This window comes from Lactuca sativa, chromosome 7 (genome assembly GCF_002870075.4).
Source record: "Lactuca sativa cultivar Salinas chromosome 7, Lsat_Salinas_v11, whole genome shotgun sequence".
In the NCBI taxonomy this organism is placed as follows: domain Eukaryota; kingdom Viridiplantae; phylum Streptophyta; class Magnoliopsida; order Asterales; family Asteraceae; genus Lactuca; species Lactuca sativa.
Genome location: NC_056629.2, coordinates 163,490,004 through 163,496,929, shown reverse-complemented (window position 1 = coordinate 163,496,929; position 6,926 = coordinate 163,490,004). Strand labels below are relative to the sequence as shown.

General features: G+C 33.3%; 1 non-coding gene across 1 annotated transcript; it reads right to left on the bottom strand.

Annotated features, from left to right (window-relative positions):
* Positions 1-3,489: 3,489 nt before the first annotated feature.
* On the bottom strand, positions 3,490-3,595 carry LOC111895755 (small nucleolar RNA R71). The gene has a single exon (XR_002851674.1). It is a non-coding gene; the product is annotated as a small nucleolar RNA R71 (small nucleolar RNA).
* Between the last annotated feature and the right edge of the window lie 3,331 nt (positions 3,596-6,926).

The following is a 6,926-nucleotide window of genomic DNA, read 5'->3' as shown; positions in this document are numbered from 1 at the left end:
AACTCTTTGGAAATTAGGGCCCCAACATTTCGGGGGGTTTGGGCATTCTACCAACTTGCCTCCCTCTTAAGTGGGGCCTACCTATTGATCTTTGTGTAAATTGGTCTTGTTTAGATCATATTTCATCAATAAGATAAACTTATAAACATTTATTGATAAGAGCAATGCAACTTGAAAGATTGAAAGATTAGCATAATCATATTTTTTTCTTTTTTCCGTTTGATATAATAACTATGTGTGAAACTCGTATGTTATATGGGTTGATTAAAATAAAATGTTAAATACGAATGATTAAATGGAAAGTATATTTTAATTTGAAATTTAAAGTAAGTATTAAATTATAAGAAAAAAACATGAAAAAAATTAAAATTATTTGTTTAGTTGTTAGACCTGTGTACTAAACGTGTTAATTATAACAAAATGTTAAATATAAAGGTTTAAACTGTAAATTTATTTAAAATTAAATTTGAAATTTGACATTAATATAGTAATTATGGTATATTTAATTTATAGAAACTAAGTGATATATTGAATTGAAAAATGAAAAATGAAGTAAATTACAAATGGAAAATAAATATTTTAAAATTATAACAAAATGACATGTGACATAATGCATGAGAGAATGACATATAGCAAAAAACTTTCATTTATTAGGAAAAATATTTGCATGTCAACATGAGTTTTATACAAATCTCTTTCCTATATAAACAAATTAATTATGGATATGAAAACTATTTAGATTAACCCAACCCAATCTAATAAAAAAACGTGTTGTAATACATTTCGACACTCTCAGTCGAAATGATAAAATAGAAATAAAAAAATACGAGAGCAAATATCGTGTTATTCTTTGTTTCAATATATTATATTAAGTGTTAAAATCAGAAATTAAAAGATAAAATTAATAGATACCATTTATATAAACATGAAGATGGATGGGTATATTTTCTAATAAGAAAGGAAAAGGTAAAAGGAACGTTAACACTTTGTGATCTAAAGGCCTATCTTAGAAATGATGTCATGACAACAACTTCTCCCTTTCTCTTTTCGCTTTCATTTATCCTTCTTGCTTGCTTTGTATCTAATTATTTCGTTTTTGCTTTACAAATACATTATCAAATTGTATTCAGAAAAAAACATTTTTAATATCTAAAAATAATTTGGCAAAAAAAAGGCATGAATATTTTTTTATATTTTTTTATTTTATTTAATTATTCAAAGTTATTAAATTATTATGATTAAATTTAATATAAATTAATTAGCCACCAACAACCATCATAAACCACCATTACACCATACGACCACCACGTTGGTGGCTATGGTTGTCCCTTTTTCAGTTCACTTCTCTATTGTTCTCAAAGAATTAAAACAAACCTAGTTATTTCCTAATTGTCCAACACCCAATAGTATTTTAGATATCTTAAGATCTGGTGAGTGATATATGCATATTTAGTTATATATTTCATGCATTATTTCAATACTTTTTGCTACATTTATGCTAATTATAGAGCAAAATATACTTAACTTGTTTAAAATATGTTTTATAGCAGTGAAGACATGCTCATGATAAAAAAGAAGTTATTGCGGAGCTGGAAGCGGAAAAATAGATAAAAATCAAAGAAGCCTTAAAACTTGAAGACTACATCGTGGTTGTCTCAACACTACGTGGTGATGTGGGAAATTCCAATGGAATAGTGATTTGTTGATTAAGTATTTTTAATAAAGACCGCGTCGTGGTGGCGGTCAACCACGATGTGGTGGGCAAGATTTTAAAAATTATAAATATTGCGATTATTCTCTTAAACCTATCAATTGCTTGGAGTTTTAGTCGACTTTTGGAGATCATAGAAGTGCTGGAACACAAAGGAAGCTCAAATTTAGATTAAGTTTTAGTTTTTGAAGAGATTTGAGGCAATACTACTTGTTAAAACTTATTTACTTTGGTATTCATTATGATTTACGTTGTGAACTTCGTTTTTATGAGTTTGTTTCCTGAAATCATGGGATAAAAACTCTAACGTTTGCTTAGAGTAGATGATCATTATGACTATGTGTTGATTTATTGGATTTTGGATTGTTGCTAGTTGCTTATTTGTTATGATAGCTTGTTAAAGATCTTTTTGTGTTAATGATAATTATCTTTTCTGTTTATTGTTGAGTTTTTCTGAAATTGATAGACCATTCTTATTTAGTAAACTTGAATCTTATAAATTTGTGATCATAAAATTTATAAGACTAGTGTTTTGACCATAAACCTAAGGTTAAATAGAAGAATATGTAAGTTAATATGGAAGCTAATATGTGATGACCATTCATGTATTGAATTGATCTTATTACCCATTAATGTCAATCATCGTTCAAGTCTAGCATAACTCGAATTAAATACTAGTAGTTTTATTTGTTCGTTCACCTTATCAATGCATGAATGAATTAGTTTTACTAAAGGATTATTCTTTTGACCATAAAGTTTAGTCAACTTAGGAATCGGTAAACATTAATCAACATAATCGATTGCAATTATCCAAGAAATCAACCATAGGAGTATTGTGAATCGAATCTAAACAGAAGTCTCTTTAATATCTTGTCTTAATTTTTAATTTGAATTACTTGTTAGTTTAATTGCTCTTAGTAATAATAGTTTTAAGTTTCTAGACTTGTAAAACTAGAAAATCCCCTTTTAATTAGTTGTTTGAATTAGTTAACATTTAGTAGTATTTAGCTGATATTTCTGTTCCCCGAGTTCTATACCCCACTTACCTGAATTATCCTGTTATTTGATTAGGTACATTGCCTATCGCGTATTAGTTAGTCTGGATTAGTCGGTTTATTACTTAGTACTTAAAATAAATATCAAGTTTTTGGCGCCGTTGTCAGGGAATGGTTCAAATTTTAGTTAATTATTATCTTCTATTTGTTTTCGATCCTTTGTGTGAGATTTATTTCAAATAAAGTTCAAAAATTTTTGTTTTTGATTTTTGTTTTTATTGCGTAACCGCGACATGGCGGTTTATCACCACGACGTGGTTGACGACCTGACAATTTAGTTTATTATTTTTTGTTCCTTTTCTACGCGTTGGTTTCTGTTTATTGCAGTTATATTTCAAGATGACGGATATCACACATATGACGATGGGCGCATACAAGAAACAAGTGTGCAACGATCAAGGGTCAGGACTGGCTCTACCAGAATTTCCAACTAAAACCAAATTTGAGCTCAAAGGCTATATAATAGGGATGCTTAAGGACATTCCATTTTTCGGAAAAGATTATGAAGATGAATTTAATCACATCGACGAGGTCAAGGACAATTCAAATTACTTCAATGTCACTCATGTTTCACGAGAAATAGTATTGCTAAGAATGCTTCCAGTAACCTTAATAGGAGATGCAAAACGTTGGCTAAAATCCCTTGCACCCGGAACAATCACTACTTGGACGAATCTACGCAAAGTTTTCATTGAGCAGTATACTCGACCATCGAAAATATCCAAGCTCAATAAAAAGATAGCAAATTTCCACCAATATGATGGTGAGTCCTTGTTTGAAGCATGGAAATGTATAAAGGCATGCTAGGAAGTTGCCCCCAACACGATCTAAATGTATAACAAGAAGTAGCTATTTTCTATGATGGGGTGACTGTTACCACAAGAAATCTCCTTGACTCTCAAGGACCAATGACAAACAAAAACCAACTACTATTAAGCAATCGATCAAAGAATTCACAAAACATTCACGCGAATATGACGAAGATGGAGGAAATGACAATATGGTGACAGTTTTAGAAAAATTAGAATCAATGAACCAAAGGATGAAGAAGATGGATCAATCCGTCCATGCAATTCAGGTTGGAAGTGAAAATTGTAGCGGTCCTCATTTAACAAAAAATTGTAACCTTGACAAGGACAGAAATCGAAAATTTTAACCTTGCTACTCTAATGGAAATAGGTATGAAGAGAACTGGAAGAAACCAAAGAAGGAATGGTTGCCCTATGATGAGTATCAAAAACCGAAGGAGGAAAATTATAGGCAAGAAAGTTACGGTTCTTACTATAACCCCCGTAGATTCGAGCTAGTCAATTTAGAGAAAAACGGGCGTTAAAAATGACATTTTGATAGAAGATTATTTAGAATAAATAATCTTAACCAAAGTATAGTATGTGCCACAAAGATTCCGTACATATAAAGAACGTTGAAATCTGACTTGAAACGAAGAAGTTATGACCCGTCGAAGTTTTGCGACAAAACCAGCATGGCTCCGCATAACGTAAAAAGTGAATTATTGACGAAATACTTTTTAGCCTTAGCGATCTAAATGAAAGTTGTAGTAGACGTTAAATCAAGAGCGTGCATATAAAGAATGTCCAAATCTGACTTCGTTTGAGGAGTTATGATTTTTCTCGGATTTAGCACAACTCAGAAATCGAATTTTAGATCGACTGATTTTTAGCCGACACAACCTAAATGAGAATTGAAGATCTCACTAATAGGAGCTCAACGATATAAAGGTAGTTGAAATCGGACGTTGGATATAAAGTTATAAATTTTTAACGGACTTTAACTATCTAAGCCTGTTAAAATATAACTTTAAAAAAAGTCAAAATTAGCCAACGGAGTCTAAATTAAAGTTGTAGATCCCCTCGATACCTACGCGTGGATATAAAGAACGTCAAAAACGGAGCTCGTATGCAAAAGTTACGAATTTTAGAAGATAATTAGTTTTTGGAGTAATCTGCGAGTGACACATGACACGATCAAATCATGGTAGATCTCGACATATCGATAGGAAATATCATTCTATTCGACATTGGGTGGAAGATGGAATCCTCGTAGTGAAGAGGGTATCGTCATAGGATAACCCATCAGATCCCCTTACGAAGGGACTGAGTAGGGTTAAGCACTTGCAGCACGCTAGGAGCATTAGGCTGAAGGACGATATTAGTTTAGATTAGATAGCTTCGAAACGTGTAATAGATAAATTGTAATTAACATTTCATGATTAAATAAAGGAGTATTATTTATGAGTAAATTCAATGTCTTATGTTAATTGGTTACATATTGTTTCATTTTGCATGTTTTGATTTCCTAAATAATAAGATTATTCGAACACTCCACAGTCGCTCATACTTTGGAAGTAGGTATGAAAGAAGATTGTCGTGAATTTGTTTGTAGATTGTCTAAAGTGTATTAGACATAACAATGGTTTGTTACAACGTTAATGAGTCTTTAAACCTAGATATATGATTTCTTGTTTGCAGGTTTGTAACGCCCGTAGATCCCATCGATACCCACACTTGCTGGTATCACTTCATGGAATTTATCACGAGTGATTGCAAGAAGATAATATCATATAGTCTTTAAACCTAGATATATGATTTATTGTTTGCAAGTTTGTAACGCCCGTAGATCCGGGCTAGTCAATTTAGAGATAATAGGGGTCGAAAATGACTTTTCGACAAAAGATTATTTAGAATAAATAATCTTAACCAAGTTTTAGAATAGTCACAAGGTTTCCGTACATTTAAAGAACACCGAAATACAAGTTATAACAAAGAAGTTATGACTCGTCGAAGTTTTACGGCAAAACCGACACGGCACCGGGAAGCGTAAATAGTGAATTTACGATAAAGTGAGTTTTAGCCTTAGCGATCTAAACGAAATTCATAGAATACGTTAAACCGAGAGCGTCCAAAAAAAGAACGCCCAAATCTGACTTCGTATGAAGAAGTTATGATTTTTCGAAGTTTCAGTTTAGCAGTGTACAGCCCGAAATTCGAATATTTGATCGAGCGGTTTTTAGCCGACACAACCTAAACGAGAATCGAAGATCTCGTTAATAGTAGCGTAACGATAAAAAGATGGACGAAAACGGACATCGGATGAAGAAGTTACGAATTTTTAACGGACCAATCATGTCTCGGCTTGTTAATAATATAACTTTTCAGATAAATTCAAAATTAGCCGATGAAGTCTAAACGAAAGTTATAGAGTACGTTCCTGCCTTCGCGTGGATATAAAGAACGTCAAAAACGGAGCTCGTATGCGAAAGATACGAATTTTTAAAGTTTAGACTCAAATTTGCAAAACTTGTTGCTCGATTGATGACGTGGCATGATCTGGACCGTCGCTTGCTGATCACGCCTCGCTTCGGATGGGTGGCACCTGTCCTCGCATTACGCCCCGCGTACGAAGCTCGGAACGTGCCGCGTACGCCTTGCACTCCTCGGCCCAGCAAGCTCCACGTCGCACCACCCGGAGACCGACACCTTGCATCCTATCCGAAACTACGCCCAGCGTAGCCCTTCCTAACGCGCAGCGTAGTCCGAAGGCTCGTGCCTATAAAAGGGCTACGAAGGTTGCCGAGGAAATCACTCCATTCTCACTTCTTTCTCTCACTAGTTTCTCTCTCTAAGGCTCCTAACCTCCCCTAAACCCTAAGTAAAACCCCTAGCACCCGAGGGAAGCCCCGAGGCTCCCGGAGTCCCAAGAAAAAAGGGTCTTTCGGTTCGGAAACACTACTCCAAGCAAAGCCTGATTTTCGATAAAATCCGCTGTAAGTGAGCTACGCCTACGCTATTTTTAATATAACTTTCAAATAATTATAGTAATGTTATTAGGTCCTTAAAATAATTATTTGGGCTATTATTATGAGTTATATAGAGTGCTGTTTAATGCTTATATAATAATAATAATAGCTAGACTATTAATTAGTCGCGGTTAACGTTAGACTAAACCCTAGTGGTATTGATACTAGGTTTTTTCGAGGGAAATTGTTTTAAGAGTAACGAAGTGTTGTCCGAGTACCGAGTCACCACCGTATCAAGTGAGTGCATAGTTACTTTCATCTTACACACACACACACACACACACATATATATATATATATATATATATATATATATATGAATTATTTATATAAACTACGTGCT